Below are 17,557 nucleotides of genomic sequence, written 5' to 3'. Positions count from 1 at the left end.
ATAGGAGATGACATTATGTCTGCCAGAACTGTGAAATATTCAACAGATAAACCCCCAAACGGAAGTGAATTCATCACCTCCAGAAACTCTCCACAACTGTAATCTGTTGCCACGTTCTTTTATGATCTATGAGGGTCCAAAACACTTTTTTACCAGCAAGAAGACATGTTCTGTAAGTGAGTGGAATCAGAGTTAGGAATAGTTAGGAATACTTGAGCATAGGGTACATTAAGTTACTTTCACAACTTTATTAATTAAGGACTAACTGCTGTTCTTAATTCACAAGGCACTGGAAGTTACTGGTTAGAGAGCAGTTTTTCCTATATCTCCTTTTATAGAAAGTTAAAGAAAAAAAAAGATTGGAGATTGTTTTGTCCTTGAGAAATAAATTTGATGCTTTATAGATTTTCACAAGGTCCCCTGCTGTTTTCTTTTCGCAAATCTCTCTATACTACTGCTTTCTGTGGAGTTATCTCTACCTTTTTCCCTTAAGATATCCAGATTTCTCTTTAGTGGAACAAGGGGGTCGTAACTCTAGCTATATGGTGAAGAAGAAGGCAAATATCTGAAGTTCTCTGATTAATATGCATTTATTTCTGAGTTTCAAGCCAGAAAGAGTGTTATTCAAAATTACAAACCTCAAGCTTAAGGAACAGCTAACAGAAATGCTGACAGAAACTAAACATACTCTAATAGCAAGAGAGTGCAAACAACTGAAAATTTTTATGCCCTTGAACTATTAATTATTCTGCCTTGCCAGGATTAAAAGGAACTTCTGACTGACCTAAGTTCTGCTTTGAAAACAGAGAGAAACAGAGTATTCCCTGAGTCTCTGACTAGTTTAACTATGTATTTGTTAAATTTAATACCTGCAAAAAACCATGTATTATTTTCTAGCTGCTTTGTACCAGGCAGCTTCTTGTAAGAGTGAATTATGGAACATTTCAAGACTTTTATACGAGCAACAATAACCATCAGAAAACTTGTGGAATATGACATTAGATTCTGAAATAGTCACAGCATATGTTCTGAAAATATTTTGTATAGCAGCAGACCTATAAAAAGATTTTAATTCAATTAACAATGCCATTAAAAATCCCAGGAATAGAATTACATTTGATAAACATGTTGTGAGTAAAAATAGCTGACGTTATTGTTAATTTTCCTTATTAGAGTCAAGTCTTATTTTAAAAATGTGTTCAGACTTCCCCAGTAACACAAGAATTGGGCATACAGTTTTCAATGTCAGACAAGTATCAGACTTCTTTTAATCTTTATGACAATAAAACAATTTTCTAACTCATTTTGACTATTCCAGCTATTCCAGCTATTAATCTCACCTTAGATTTTAGTTGGCTCTGAACAGTGGAAATGTAGCAATTTCCACTCAGGAAAAAAATAGGTTAAAAAGGCCTGTCTTGAGGAGAGGGTTTGGTAACAAAGCTCACAATGGCTTAAGGAGGAGAAGACCTGCAATTACTCAGTGCAACTGCTGCTGCTGTTGCCGCAGCCCAATTTGTAAAGTCTTTGGAAAGAGTTGGGCTGCCTGTATGGTGGCCACACTTTTGCTCCCTGGATCTCCCACTGACTGTGAATTAAATTATGGCAAGAAGAGCTAGAATATTTCTTGCAGAAGAAATTTGTTTCTGTAGCCCTGACGATGGAGAACTGCCATCAATCACAGATCAGTATTTGTATATCCCAAAAGGACCTAGTGTGCTTGATCAAGAGTCGGATGGGCAGCAAAGATTTATACCACTCTTCCTGGTATGTGGAATTAAAACAAAGCAAACAGGCGGAAACAGATTTCCTGGAAAGACAAGCATTTGGGAACACCAATAAATCAGTGCCTTATTGATAACAATTGAATCATCTACACAAGTAAAATTAGATACAATCTTCAGCCCTCTGCAATTTCTTCTTTTTCAATTCAGGCATTTTCTGAAAAATAATAGTTGACAGAAAACTAGAGATGATAATTCTCTTGATACAGGCTACATTTTCATTTTTTCTTTTCCTTTTTCCCTTTTCTGTGCAAATGAAGGCAAACAGTTCCTACAACCAAAACAGGGAGTGCATTGGAGGATGAAGCCTTTGTAGGTCAGAAGATGAGACACACATCACCCTGAAAACAAGCTTTTCCTCAACCCCTAGAGAATTCAAAAAAGAGCTCGTTTGTTAACACAGAGAATCTGTGAAATTATTCTTAATCTAATATTATCCATTGTTGTTTAAATGGGAGCCAGCTAGAGGTACACAATCACAACTTCTTGCGTAGGTGTAGACATTTGGCATGGCTCCATACATAATTGAGTTTAAGTCATGGGTATGTGTGAGATGAGGGGAGCCTGACTTCACAAATGCAGTCCAGGGCCCAACTGCAATAGCAATCAGATAGTTACTGAGAGACCCTGGAGAAAAGAGAGTGTCCAGTGGACATCTGTCCCTATTACAAATCTAACCATGAGCCAAAGATGTTCCCCTTTGGCAAATGTTCCCTACAGTCCAGATTTGAAGCCCATGAGTAAATAGATTAGGACAAAAGAGCAAATAATACAACCCGCCAAGCCTCTATTTGGCAGCCATAATGCAGCTGCTCTGATTGTAACAGCCATGCAGGCAGCACTGTTGATGGGGACCCAACATTTTGCCAAACCATTGTAAGAAATACATGACGCATACACTGCTGCACCAGGAATGACACCGTCTTGGCTTCAGAACAGTTGGAAAAGAAAAGCAGCATTTCTGCCTCCCGTATTGCATCTCTGCGGTGCAGGAACACTTCAACTTTGACAAAAAACATGTACATCTTTCCAAGGAAGTAAATTTTTAACTGGCTTCTTGAACCTTACTCTTCTTGAATGCTTCTACTTTCACCTTCTTTCTGCTGTGTTCCTCCCAAGTAATGTGAAGCTGTTCTGAGAGAAAATGGCATTTTCTCCCTCTGATCTGAAATTCTGGGAAGCATTTTCTGCTTCAAAAGTTGCTTGTTGGGGTTGTAAATTCAAATTACTGCCATACCTTATGGCTTTCTTTGGCAGCAGAGCAGCACCACTGAGACCAGTGACATATTTCATCCCAGGGAACATATCTAGCATATGTACAGTATGCTAGCTGTGAGAAAAATGGACTCCTTTTGTATGGTGCTAGTAGTAATAAGCATTAGTAAGCAAAAGGAAAACATTTTCAAAGGCTGAGCCAAATGAAGAATAATGATGGTAAAGTAACGTAGCAGAAGAGAGAGAAAATTTACTTTCCATAGGTGCTATAAGTACCCCTCAATGGCAGAGTGAAGCATGCCATATCACACACCATTACCAAGACAAATTGATGGTACAAACCCCAGTCAACACAAGCGGCTTGGGAAAGCATTTCATGTAAACACAAAGGAAAGAGCCCACCTTTATGAGTTTTGCTCTGCAGGAGGTACTGTATTAAAAAAAAAATAATTAGGGACACAAATAATATGAAAAAAGCTACACTGTAAGAAGCCTTGTCTGGAGGCTTTGTGTTTGACAGCCTGGTGAGAGCCCATGGACTCAGAGAGGGAGATCAGGAGAGCAAGGCTTTTAGCACCGGTAAAACCTTAACAAAACTTGGAAAACTTCAAATAGAAAAGGAGACTCTGGCCTGAGTCCACTGATCTCATATCTTTATTTATGGGAGGTCACTGCTAACCAAACTCACTGTAAAAAGTTTATTGTCATAGTCAAATAGGGCTAGCAAACATATTCTCTCTTCACACTGTAGAACAGAGAAGATCTCCATACAGATGCACTGGAGTTCATTTATCTTGATTATGCTCCCTGCATTTTTATCCTTTTCCTTCATGCCTTGCCTGTAGTTTTGTCTCTGCACATGTGAGCTTTCTCTGAGTACATGGACTGTGTATCTTTCTCTCATGCTACTATAAATTATCTGAGTACAAGGACAGTACTTTTTCTGTTCTAGAGGCTCAGAAAGCCTGTCCTGCAAATCCCTGGTCATGCTCATCCTAATCCATACTCCTGCTTCTCATCCCCACTAGTTGCCCTAGGCATCATTGCAGGACAGTTCCCACACTCTGGCAAACTAAGTATCTCCTAGGCATTCTTCAGGTAACACTTTTTTAAGTTACTGTGACTTGGGTGAAGAAGGGGAAAAAAAAATCTGACTCTTCCCTTCTCCATCGACTGAAGTCCCAGGCAGAAATGTGCTGGCTGTTTGTGTTTTTTTTTCAAGTAGGTTATTGTCATTCAACTAATGTGATTTATCCCGTGTAAGATGGAGGAATAATAGAACCACAGAATTTCTTGAGTTGGAAGGAACACTTAAAGGCCATCTAGTCCAGCTCCTCTGCAATGAACATGGACACCTACAGTCACCTCAGGTGCTCAGAGCTCCATCCAGCCTGACCTTGAGTGTCTCCAGGGATGGAGCATTCACCACCTCTCTGGGCAAAGTATGAGCAGAGGCTTTAAGTCAGGATCTCAGTGGCATCAATTTTCTGAGTTGCTTATCCTAGCATTTTCTTCCTCTTCCACTCTTTCAAACCTTCTGTAGCTAGGAGTCCCAAGTGACCATTAATTGCTGTTTGGCTTCTTCCTGCATACATGGAACAACTGCTGAAGCACTGAGCCAGTTCCATTGCACCACTCAGCCTGGCCCTACAACATCCAGGCACCTGAGGATAGCATTCAGGAAGGCTTTCTGAATTAGATCTTCTAATCTCTCTCAGAGACATTTAAAAGTTTGGGCAGCTTCACCAATTTCTTCTTTCCATTCCCTTTTTAATTTGAAATGTGCAGAATGAAATGGAAGTCACAATTTCTGAAGCATTTTGGTATTCAGATCCATACAACTCAAACTTTTTAGGGCAAGCCGTAGCCAGAAGAGAGAATGAGCACTTCTGAAATCCTTGTTTAGAGATTGCTGCCTATCAGTCCTCTGTGGCTGGAGCAGAAAGGCAGAGAGCCCCTTGCAATGCTGAGCAATTGCATCCACCAACGACTGACTCAGTGAATTTATTGCTATCCATTCTTCTTCTCAGAATCATCACTCAATCTTTCCTATCCTGCCCTAAAATGTCATTCTGATTAGACATCTGAAGGGAATGAAAAAGTAGAGCCATAAAATGGCACAGCATAGTCAGAAAGTAAGTTTAAAAGTGATAGGTCTCTTTCAGATTTCCTAGAACATACGCTTTACTCCTTCTTTCTGCCTCCTACTGTTTGCAATGTTGAATGACTGCAATATAATATCTAATTTTATTCACTCTTGTTTTCTTATTTTGGATGTATTTCTCTAACTCTTTATTTCTGCTTTACCACTTGACTGCTCATAAGAAAAAAACCTTAATTCTCATGTAGGCAGAAAGTACCAGTGGAATCAGACGTACACAGCAGTACAGCTCCAGCAAGTTGGACAATGCTGATCCATGCTGAACAAAGTAGCAGCTGAAATAGAAATGAGTATTTCCAAAGCAGAACTACTAACTTTTTAAAAATGAACCTCATATAATTATGGAAGTGTTCATTTATGATATTTTGAGCCTCATGAAATCTAATTAGTATCAAATGAATTGGCTTGGTATCAATGGAAGAAAACAGAAAAATGAGATCTACGATAATATATCTACTTAATATAGGCATACTTACTATATATGCTACTATGTGTGTATGTGTGTACTGAGAGGATCAGACATGAATTCACAGATGTGGCCCAAGGGAAGCACTTCCATCTCCATTTTATAGAGAGAGAATAACTGAGGCACAAGGCTAAAGATGATGCTCAGAGCCACTCTGCAGCTCAACTGATGGTGAGAGCAGTTTTGTTAAGCCTTCCCTCACACTACTCTCTCTCATGTGTGCAGTACATACTCTTGCTTTTTCCTTAAGCATTTGATTAATCAAGTTGCACTACAGCCTTGGCTTTCGTAGTCTATACAGAGCACCTTTATAGGTGCACATGACAGAGTATCATTGCCTGTCTTCAGTCAGCAAGGATTATTCAGCCATATAGTGGGGCTACAGCCGTATCACTCCCTGAGCCCCGTCAGGAACATAGCAGCAGTAGCTATCCCAGTTATTAGTGGAACAATAATTAAAAAATAATCCTGTTGAGGCTTTTAAGGTCCCTTACTCTGTCTAAGTAGCAACAGTGATAACTACAACTTACAACACCTTTTTTTTTTTTTTTTAAATATATAATAAGTAAATTTGCTTGGGCTATGGGAGCTTAGTCACACTTGATGCTCCCAAGGGAGAGACTAAATTAACTTACATTAGAGGTGGATCTGGCCCTGTATGGCTACGTACATAGTTCATATAGTTAAACATGACGAATGTAATGGGACAGTTGTTTATCTAGGTCCTGTGAAGTTATCAGAATAACCAGCAAAGTACAATTATCCATGATTCACAGTTCATTTATTTACAGTAACATTTTGCATAACAAATAAATGAGGATTTTGCAGTCTCCTTGTGGACAAGCTCATGGTTATAGAACTGCGGAAATTCATCCAATAAATAATTAACTGTGAATTAAACATTCAACATCATCAGTAGAAAAGCAATAAAAGCTTTTGTTTGTAATCCCTTTTTATGAAAAGTGAAAATACAGATATTTTTAATTGGCTTTTAATGACAGACCTAAGCCGTAAGTGTAGATGTGGACTGAAACATCTCTGAGGAATTTTTTGAACCCCTTGAATTCTACTTCAGTCTACTGCAAAAACAAGAAACACTTTGCAATATATGCATCTGAATATACAGACTGGAGAGACTTGAAGTTTCAGTAACTTGGACATTGGACCTCAGTAAAGTAAATAAAATGCGGGAAATATTTAGAATTGGCAGGTACCAAATCTGTGCAAATTAAGCCTAAAATTCAAGACAATGTATCTTTTCTGCTTTGGATAATGGGTAAAAAATGTATGTTGAAAATCACTGGTTTGCTGTCGCAGATTGCTACAAGCCAGGCACGTCTGCACAACCTTGCAGATTGAGCCCAAAATACCAGACATGCTACTACCCACACTTTCCAGCTGCTCAGGCACCAGTGTTGCTTTCACGATCTGTGCCATTTGTGCTCCAAGTAGCAATCATCCCCACTTAGCCAAGATGGAAAGATGCACAAAAAACCAAGCTCTTGTTGGAGAGTCCCACAACAAGAAATTTAAATTTTGCAGTTTGCTGGAAACTTTCTGACATTTCTAAAGAGCCAATAGTTTAATCCAGGTCAAATAACTTTGTTTTAGTGTATTATTGCACAGGAGCCTCTTTTCCAACAAGAACACAAGTGTTTTTGTTGTTGTTGTTGTTGTTGTTGTTGTTTTTGTTTTTTTACAAATAGCGCAGGCAAACATTTGAGGACATTGCTAAGAAAAAATTATTTTCTCAGAAGTAATTTCATCTCTCTGGGGAGGAAAAACCCAAAGGTTCATTTTTGTGGGAAATAGTAGAAATGCAAGACAAAAATGTTTAGTATTTTGTTTCGTAAAGCTATCAGAAATGTGTTGTTTTATTGCTTTTGGCACCAACATACACTGTGTTCCATCTCTGCTGCTCTTGTTCCAGCACATACAACCTTGTGCAACACAACATGCAAGTAACTTTGGTATCTTATGTAATGTGAAATCCTCAGGAAAGAGGAAAAGATGACTCAGGCTGCAATAGCATCCTGGATGCAGGGTTTCTGTGGAGGACTGCACAAGCTCTGCAGTGTCCAATGTCAGCATGCCCCACCATGGATATTTGTCTCTGCAGCAGCTGAGGCTGGAGCAGGAATTTGCATGTTCCACAGGCAGCAGCTTATTTCTGGGTCAGCCTTGACCTTTTCCACCTTGTAGGGATGTCAGCTGCTCTGTGGTGATCTCCAGCTGAAGAGGACTCTTGCATGTTTTCCTTCAGTCTGTCACTAGATGAATACAAAATGCAGCCTGAGAACACAGAGCAGAAACTGTTGATCTGGTGAAGTCAGGCCAACTGGCCATGATATTGGCACTGTAGGGTGGAAATAGAACCTGGCTTCTCAAGGCCAGGTTTAAATGATTTATAATCCTTCTTGAGTATTAATTTAAATGGCAGAGAGAGGTTTGGACTATTGCATTAGATATATTAACGCATAGTTTTGAGAGTATTTCTGGGCATGTGTGCTAAATTTGAAAATTCAATATACTTGCAAAATTGCAAGTATAAATCAAATAACAACTAAAGCATTTCCTCAGACCAATGGTTTTAAGTGCTCTCAACAGCTGGAAAAACTGCAGACTCTTTGCTATGCAAAATTGGCATGTATAGATTTGGAGCACAGACAGTCCTTTGCTAAGCTACAGCAATTTGTCATGTTTAAATGTGTTTTGTTGTTAGCAGGGCACAAGCACGATTTGATTACCATGGTGCTCTGACAAAAGTCCATGCTTTTACTGGAAAAGGCAAGAAAAAGTTTTTGGGAACAAACTGAAGTTACCAAACATTAGAAGTGGGGGGGGGGGGGGTTATTGTTGCCATCTATAGCATGTTCTGTTTTGCTTTTTTATGTTATTTTTTTCTTGGCTTTTGAGGGAATTGGGTGAGAAATCAGCAAAATGCTTAAAAATACTGGAAAGAGCTTGAACTTTTGCTATGGAGTGAAATTTACAATTGCAACATATGAAGTCTCAGATATGGGTTATTATCAATCTTGTCAGGTAAAAGTAGCTCCTTTTTTTTCAAAGAAAGAGCCCTCTGAATGATCCTTCTCAAGGAAGATGTGGGACGAAAGAGAAATTGCGGTGAACTGCTTAGCAGTTACTGATCCCATGTCATGTTTCTGTGCTATCTCCTGTAGCTAAGAAATCTGCTAGCTGGCAGGTTTAATTGCACGGAGGCTTGTTAATTTTACAGTTCAATACGCATCCCAGGGTTTACTCTTTAGAAGAGTCATCTATTTCAGATATACTTGTGCAGTCCAGCATTTATTAAACAAAAATTTGTATGTATATAATGCTTCAGCCTGAAGAGTTCGTTAAAACTTGGGAAAAAATAAATAAAGAAAACCCTACAAACTTTTGAGTCTGAATTAATTTAATGAATCTCCATAACTCTCCTTTGCAGGCATGGTCTCAGTTACCAGCATGCTAGGAGATGACCTGGACCAACATCCAGGCAGGAAAGACGCAAGCTGAGCACTCAGCAGTTTAGGTAAGATGCTGCTGAATGGTTAATAATCATCCTGAAGTGGGAGGAATCAGCATGTGGCCCTCAGTAAAAGACTGCCTGGCCACAGCTGCACAGGGAAATGGATCCCTGGTGTGCTGGAGGCTGTGGGAAGCGGTCAGTGAGTTCTGATGAAGCAGCTGTGTCAGGAAAAAGCAACAGGATGCAAATATCTCTGAGACAGAGAGTGGAGAGAAGAGGCACTAGCCTGTGAATATGTTATATATTATGGCTGCCTAAGTTTTATCGTGACACAGTGTGAGAAATGTCTTCTTCCTCACAGGCTGGATATTCCTGTGCACTGGGCAAAAGGCTTGGCTTTGCTCTGTGTATATGCTGGACTGTATATACACTATGCTGCAGCATACTTCTGGTTTAGGATAATCATGTCTGGTTTGGTAGCTGTTGTGGCCGCATATTTCATCTCCGCACAGTGGTAATTACGCTTGAATGCAAGGGAGGCTTAGATGGCATAGCAGAATTAATTATTAATAGATCTACACCCTATTCTAAAATGCAAGGGTACATGTGTCTTGTAAAAAGACATGTTTATAATGGGCAAACAAACAGTTGCAGAAGATGAAAGCAGATAGTAAGGCAAAGATATTCTTCTTTAGTTATAACACACATGGGAATTAGGAATAATGACTCTGTCCCAGCACTTTTATAGGAACCTGGGGAGAAAAGCTGCCAAAAACAGTACTGAAAAACAATGACAAAATATTTATCAGTTTCAACCATATGCATATGCTGAATTTAACTATGCAAATGACCTTAGATACAAAGGCCTTAGATGATAAATGAAAAGAATCCCCACATTATTATGGCCCCAAACAGTCAAATATTGAACAGTTCTGATCTTTATGCTTGTGATGTTTCTAACGCTCCTTAAGTGCAACATGTGTTCGTCTAAACTTGATAAAGAGATGATAACAAAAAAAAGCCAAAAAACTGAGAAAGAATTGGTAGGCAGGAACGAAGCAATATCTTCATTTCTAATAAATTTTCTTTTCCTGTGAACACTGACGCTCTATTGTTTTCCTTTCCAAGATGCAGCTGTAAACCAGTTTATCAGATACAAATAAAATTTTCTTAAATTCTGTGGAGGAGAATAATGAATTGCTTTTATAGGCCTATAAAACAACCTGAGTCTGTGGACATTTGGAAATAATAGTCTCAATTAGGATCTGTAATGTATTCTGTGAGATATCATAAGAAATGTGGCAGTGTGCTTATTTTTCTCTTCTCCCAATGATCACCTGCAATATGCAATAAAGTGCTAGGATGTACTCATAAAAGAGCCATCACAGTATCCTCCCTAATATATATGCAAATATTTCATCACTTTGAAACTTTGAGGCATATGGGAAAGCTGTTACAAATTAAGATCAGCTTCAAGTTGCCTTATAAATCAAAGCAATAGCTCTTCTCTAAATAAAGTATCTGCTCAGTGAAGTAAGCTATTTGGATTAAACAGAGATACAAATTAGTCCCATTCAGCATCCCCACAGAACAACAGGAAGAGCTCTGCTCTCATCCGTCCTCCAAAGTGAAGACTTTCAGTTTGGAGGACTTCAGAATCCTCTTTGGACACTGTACCAAATCACAGAATCAGAGACTCAAAGAATATCCCGAGTTGGAAGAGACCCACAAAAATCACAGAGTCCAGCTCCTAGCTGCATACAGCATCACACAAAATAGACCACATGTCTGAGAGCGTTGTCCAAATCGAATGCTTCCTGAACTCCAGCAGCTCGGTGCTATGACCAATGCTCTGGGGAGCCCGTTCCATTCCCACCACCCTCTGGTGAAGAACCTTTTCCTAAAACCCAGTCTGATCCTCCTCTGGGTACTGATATTGATCTCCTGAGGCTTGACCACTCCAACAGACTCAAGGCTTCAAAAGCCTCTTGCTGTTTTAGGGGAATCCCAGGAGTCAAGAGGGGATGGAAATATCCCATTTCAAACCCTTTCCTCTGAAAACCTTTGAAATCCTAGAAAGGACACATTCTCTGCTCTTTGTACCTAGAAGCATGGCAGTCCTGCAGGAAACTCCATTCTTCACAGCAGCAGGAAACAGCAGGATGCCTGCCTACATTAGTGCATCTCTGGGATGAAGCAGCCTAAAGGAAGTAATCAATATTTTTCTGAAGTTTGAGAAGGAGAGTTAAGGGAAACACACATGCACACACACACACACAAAAAAAAAACCCGTGAAGTGTATATATCAATCTCTAGGATTGAATCATGGAAACAGCCTTTCAGTATCTAAAGGGGGACCGGTCACAAGTGGTGTTCTCCAGGGGTCGGTGCTGGGGCCTGTCCTCTTCAATATCTTTACTGATGACCTGGATGCCCTCACATTGAGAGCACCCTCAGTAAGTTTGCAGACAACACCAAACTGGCAGGAAGTGTCAATCTGCCTGTGGGTAGCAAGGCCCTACAGAGGGATCTGGACAGGCTGGATCTCTGGGCTGAAGCCAATGGGATGAGGTGCAACAAGATCAAGTGCCGGGTCCTGCATTTTGGCCGCAACAACCCTAGGCAGTGCTACAGTCTTGAGGCAGAGTGGCTGGAAGACTGTGTAGAGGAAACGGACCTGCGGGTGTTGGTCAACGCTCGGCTGAGCATGAGCCAGCAGTGTGCCCAAGTGGCCAAGAAGGCCAATGGCATCCTGGCTTGTATCAGAAATAGTGTTGCCAGTAGGAGTAGGGAAGTCATTGTCCCTCTCTACTCAGCCCTGCTGAGGCTGCACCTCGAGTACTGTGTCCAGTTTTGGGCCCCTCACTGCAAGAAAGACATTGAGGCCCTGGAGCGTGTTCAGAGGAGGGCGACAAAGCTGGTGAGGGGTCTGGAGCACAGGCCTTATGAGGAGCGGCTGAGGGAGCTGGGATTGTTCAGTCTGGAGAAGAGGAGGCTCAGGAGAGACCTTATCGCTCTCTATAACTACCTGAAGGGAGGTTGTAGTGAGCTGGGGGTCAGCCTCTTCTCTCTTGTAACTAGGGACAGGATGAGGGGGAATGGCCTCAAGTTGCACCAGGGGAGATTCAGGCTGGACGTTAGGAAATACTGCTTTTCCGAGTGAGTGGTCAGGCACTGGAATGGGCTGCCCAGGGAGGTGGTGGAGTCACCATCCCTGAAGGTGTTCAAGAAACATTTAGATATAGCGTTGAGAGACATGGTCTAGTGGGGTTATTGGTGGTTGGTGGATGGTTGGACTGGATGATCTTGTAGGTCTTTTCCAACCTAGCTAAGTCTATGATTCTATGATTCTTTAGGGACTATAAGAAAGAACAGACTCTTTAGCAGGGTCTGCTCTGTTAAGACAAGGGGAAATGGTTTCACACTAAAAGAGGGGAGATTTAGACTGAACATAAGGAAGAAGTTTTTTACAATAAGAGCAGTGAGGGACTGTCGCAGGTTGCCCAGAGATGTGGTGGATGCCTCTTCCCTGGAGACACTCAAGGTCAGGCTGGATAGAGCTCTGAGCAACTTGTTCTAGCTGCAGATGTCCCTGTTCATTTCAGGGGATTTGTACCAGATAGCCTTTAAGAGACCCTTTCAACTCAAATGTTTCTATGATTCTTTGAAATGATTGCAAAGAGGAAGGAGTCTGGTAGGCCAAATCACACAGGTCCCCTCTGTGATGCTACTAGTAATGCAAACAATTGCATTTTACTTCTAGTCTGACTTGAAACATGTCAAGTCGTGAGGCCCTGGTGGAACTTTATTTCACAGGATAATTGATTCCACTGTCAGAAACAGAGTGGAGAAAATAATTCCTAGCAAATAATGTATTCAAAGGATGAGGTTTCTCCCCCTGCCCCTGGCAATCCTGCAGCAGTTCAGGAGCAGTTCAGGGGGCTGCTTGTGCTCTGCCCAAGCTTTCTCACTGGGCACAAAGCTCCCATATTCAGCTGGAGGATCTGAGCAAATATGGGAGCAGACAAAGGTGGGAAGACTTTTGCTGAAAAGCAGGAAGGACAATGGATATCTGCTGCTCTCTAACGCCTGCAATGTATGTACAACAACATGAGGATGTGAGCATGGTGTGAGCACCAGAACTCAGTGCTATTTCACAGATATTTTGAGAGAAAAGATCCTGTATCTGATTCTCAGCTCTCCTGGCCCAGAGTACTTCTGAAAATTTTCAAAAGCACCACGTCAAGAAAAAAATAAAAATAAAAAGTAAAAATAAAAATAAAAATAAAAATAGAAATAAAAAATGAGAACTACTTGCTCTGAAATTTCAGAAAATGAAATACTTTTCTAAACTAAAACTTGAATGTTTTGGATCTAAGTTCCAAGGAAAGTCGCATCATTTGCTATAGCTATCTCCTCTGGGTTTTGAAAGAGATTAAAGGTGGTACTGCAGTTTGCATTACAGAATGTTTCATACTCTCTGTGAGTTATGTAGCATAAACAATATTGTCCATTAAACAACTGTTGTTGAAAGCTCACGGCTCCTCTCCAAGAATGAAGATTTTTCTCTGTGGGGAGGAGTTTATGATTTATGGGCTCTACCCCAGATAAGCCAGGGTGTTGCTTATTTCTGAGGTGAGCTGATTTGTTCCTGGGCAGCCGCAAGCGGGAAACGATAGGGCAGCAGCAACTTTACCGGCACTGAGGAGCAGTGTTGGCAGACTTAACTCTTAGAAAAAACAGAGCATGATGGAAGCACTGGTGTTGGCTGCAGCCATGCGACAGACATGGTTTATTAGCTGGGAAGGAGCAGCAGCTCGCAGCAGCAGTATGGAAAGTCCAAGAGTGCAGGGGCTCGCATCAACTGTTCTTTATTTCTTCATGGGAATGACTCCTAACTCAGCCCTGCTGATGGCAAAAGCCAGGAATTTCATGCTTTGGAGAACCATAATAATGCCTTTGTATGTACTTATATTACAGAAAAAGAGGAGAAGCTACTCCCTTACTTTTGCACCAGAAATGAGTGCTGGGTAACACTAGGAATGGGTTGGATGCCGTGGAAATAATGCAGGTAATATATTTTGTTCCCACGAGGATGCTTTGTTAATAGATTACTTCTGGGTCCTGCACTCCTGTGGAGCATTATCTGCATGGCTTACCCCCCAGGGCTTGACTGATTTGTAGGAGCAAGCTCCACTCCGGTCTGAGGTCTCTGCTCCCCTCCCTGCTTCCTGCATCCATGTGCCATGATATTTACCACAAAGGCTGCTCTCCTGGGTCACCAAGGGATGGGGAGACCGGGGCACCCAGAGCAGCTTCTCTGGGCAGGGTAGTATGGAGGTGGGCAGCCACAATGCCCTTTGCAGCATGTAGAAGGACATGGGACACAGCAAGCGAGTGGTGACTCTGAGAACCATCAAGATGACTGCATAGCAATGACATTGAAAGAAAGCTGAAGGTCTTTTGGTTGGCTTCCCTTGTATTACAAAAATAATAATTATTCATAGAAAGGTTTTTGAGTGAGCACAGCTTTTTGTTGGTATGTCTGTTGGGGCTTGTGCTTGGACAAGAAGTTAGGCGTTCATGCAGACTGTAATTTGATGCACAGAATAAAAGAAAAAATCTATTCCTTCTAAGACATTTTCCCATTCCAACAGTTCCCAGGCTTTCATACCACTTCTAAGGCACAACACTGAATGACAAAATCAGAATGCCTTCACTGGTTCCCTGGACATGAAGGCTACCAAGCACTTGACAGAACGGGGTTGCAGCGCAGTGTGTTGTTGTTGTTCTGCATTATGGGAGTTTTCAGTGAGCATTTGATGAACATGTAAAGTTTATCTCAGCTCCTAAACCTACAACTTGCTACAATCACCCTTTCCAGCTCCTGGGGGCTGGCCACGTTTTCTTCAGTAACATCGCTCTTTGTCAAACTACTCCCTAAAATATGTGAATGAAAACATTTGCAAAATGTCTACATCTAGCTTGTCTTCCAAAAAGTTACTAGAGCTCTAGCTTGGCCCTAAAAAATCTTTCAGTGCTAATCACTAGCCTCTGACTAAGTACACATAGTCCTTCAGTGTCACCTGCCGTGCTCTCTGCCCTGCCCTGCCTGCAGGCTTAAATGCCATTTCCACTGTAATGGATCAAAACAATCAATGTAATGGGAGGAACTGGTTTGTTAATGTGGTACCCATGGCAGATTAAATAAAAAAAAGAAAACAAACACACAAAAACCAAATAAATGCCCGAGCAAAAATCAAAAGATGGAAAAAATAATATTTCTTCATTGCAGGAAGCACACAGATGAGGGAAATAACTCTAGAGGAAACATAAAGATGTTGATGCAGATATTTCTAGAGAAAAAAAGAAGACGTGCAGTCTGCTACATAATTTGGGGCTTTTTGTTTGAACAACGCTGAACAACTCTTCTTTTTAGCTGATGCCTAGGAATACAAATTGTCTACAAAATATCCACAGCTGCAGTCTGCTCTGCTGTTGAAGCAGCTGCAGCATGTCACTGCTGTTTGCTTTGTATAGAGAAGGGGGGAAGGGTTCAAAGAGAGACAAAGACCACAGCAGCCTTACTAAGACCTGTGTATTAAGGCTGTGGCTTTTAATGTTTCTTTTTCTGGTTTCCCCTTCTCCTCGTGATTTGTGCAGTAAGAGAAAGAGAAGTAGCAGCACAAGGATAACTGCAGAGCCTGGGATTGATTGAGTCTGTCTTCATTTTGGGGTGATTCGTCTCAGTAGGTCTCACAGATCCATTCAAGCTCTTTCATGCTTTTCTAGGTAATGTAACGTCTCCCCTGTACTCATACCTCACACTGGGACATAGCTTGGGTTTGTACCTGGTCCCCATCCATGGTCCCATGTCTTTTGTACTGTAAAATCAACGCACATAGACACATTGGTTCTCTCTCTTATAAGATCTCATGCTATTGCTGCCGCTTACTGCTTGTACTATGGTAGGATATAGAAGTTCTGGTAATAGCCCAAGATCTTCTTTTTCAAGGGATAAATACAGACAAAAGCAATGTGACCTTTTAAAGGGCTAAAGATGTATTGATTTTTTTTAGGATGTCTGAGGTATACAAAGTGTATTCCGTAATGCAGCAGATCAGTTTATAAATAACACACAAATGGCATATTAGAAGCAAAGAGAATGCAAAGCACAGATTCATCAAAAGCTATAAAGAGTCATAGCCCACATGAAAGATCACTGAACCTCGACATACAAAACCTATATGACCCTCTGGGATTAGGTATGATGTATATCTTTCACCTTCACATACCAGGGATGAGCAAGAGGAGTAAAGGAAGTCGTAGGAAGGTTATATACTGTCATGCTGCTTAAGTTAGAACTTTCTTTCCGGTCTGTGTTATCTGTAATACATGGCTGCTGGGAAACCAAAATCACTCTATTTTAGAGTGACTCAATTATAATACTATATTAGATAACAAAACAAGTATCAAGCTGTCACATTTTCAACGTTTTAGTAAAGTCATTTAAAATTTAATATCCATGTAAGGCCCTTAAGAATCAAATATGCCAATCACACTTGGGAATCTCAAAATGCTCAATGTTCCTCATCAGCTCTAAAGTCCTTCATTTAACATCAGTTAACAGCTCTACCACTCAGTTGTTAAGACTGTGAATCCCACTATCTGCCTTCTGATTTCACGGGGAATAAGGGCTTTGTTTTTCTGACTGTGAGGGATGCACTTGCACATAATAACTGGCTGTTTGGATAGATCAATACCAAAGGCAGGGTGAATTACATCAGGAAATGGAGGCAGAGAATAATAAAGTACTTTAAATCACTTCAGTTACATACATTTATCATAAGAAAAAATCTACTAATTAACAAACTTAAATAGCTTTTGATTAATTAAATCTCTTTAATTCAAGGAGTTTTTTAGTCATATATTAAAATCCAGACATTATGCTATTCAGACACACTTGAAATAATTTTGCTTATGTTCTGAATAGTTAAAGAACCAAAAGGTTATACCTGGGTCCTCTAAATTAAACTTAAACTCACTAAAAATGAACTCATCATCATGTATCATGCAACATGCATCATGCATATGTAACACTTGGCATTTTAGCATATTATGATTAATAACAGATCTGAATGTTGATTTGCTTGACTTTTCATAGCAAACTTATTATTGAAATACAGACAATCAAATTTGTGTAAGATATACTATATGTAATAGCGTGAGTACAGATTTTTACAATAAAAAATGACAGTTAAAATGCTACTGAGAAACAGAAATATACAGATCTGTGAAAATAACTGTGTTTCATGCACTTATGCACTTATGTTTTGCAGCAGGAAAGGAGTGGGAACAGAGAGGAAAAAGGAAAGGAAAGGAAAGGAAAGGAAAGGAAAGGAAAGGAAAGGAAAGGAAAGGAAAGGAAAGGAAAGGAAAGGAAAGGAAAGGAAAGGAAA

The 17,557-nt window shown here is 40.5% G+C and overlaps 1 long non-coding RNA gene across 1 annotated transcript in view; it reads left to right on the top strand.

Moving 5' to 3' along the window:
• LOC110398896 overlaps nucleotides 1-17,557 on the top strand; it is a 75,289-nt gene that overhangs the window by 50,119 nt on the left and 7,613 nt on the right. The window contains exon 2 of the long non-coding RNA XR_002438728.1: nucleotides 9,075-9,161. This is a non-coding gene — a long non-coding RNA (uncharacterized LOC110398896). The remainder of the gene's footprint in view (nucleotides 1-9,074; nucleotides 9,162-17,557) is intronic.

Source organism: Numida meleagris, chromosome 4 (assembly GCF_002078875.1).
Source record: "Numida meleagris isolate 19003 breed g44 Domestic line chromosome 4, NumMel1.0, whole genome shotgun sequence".
NCBI classification, from domain to species: Eukaryota; Metazoa; Chordata; class Aves; order Galliformes; family Numididae; genus Numida; species Numida meleagris.
This window is presented reverse-complemented; position numbering and strand designations above follow the sequence as displayed.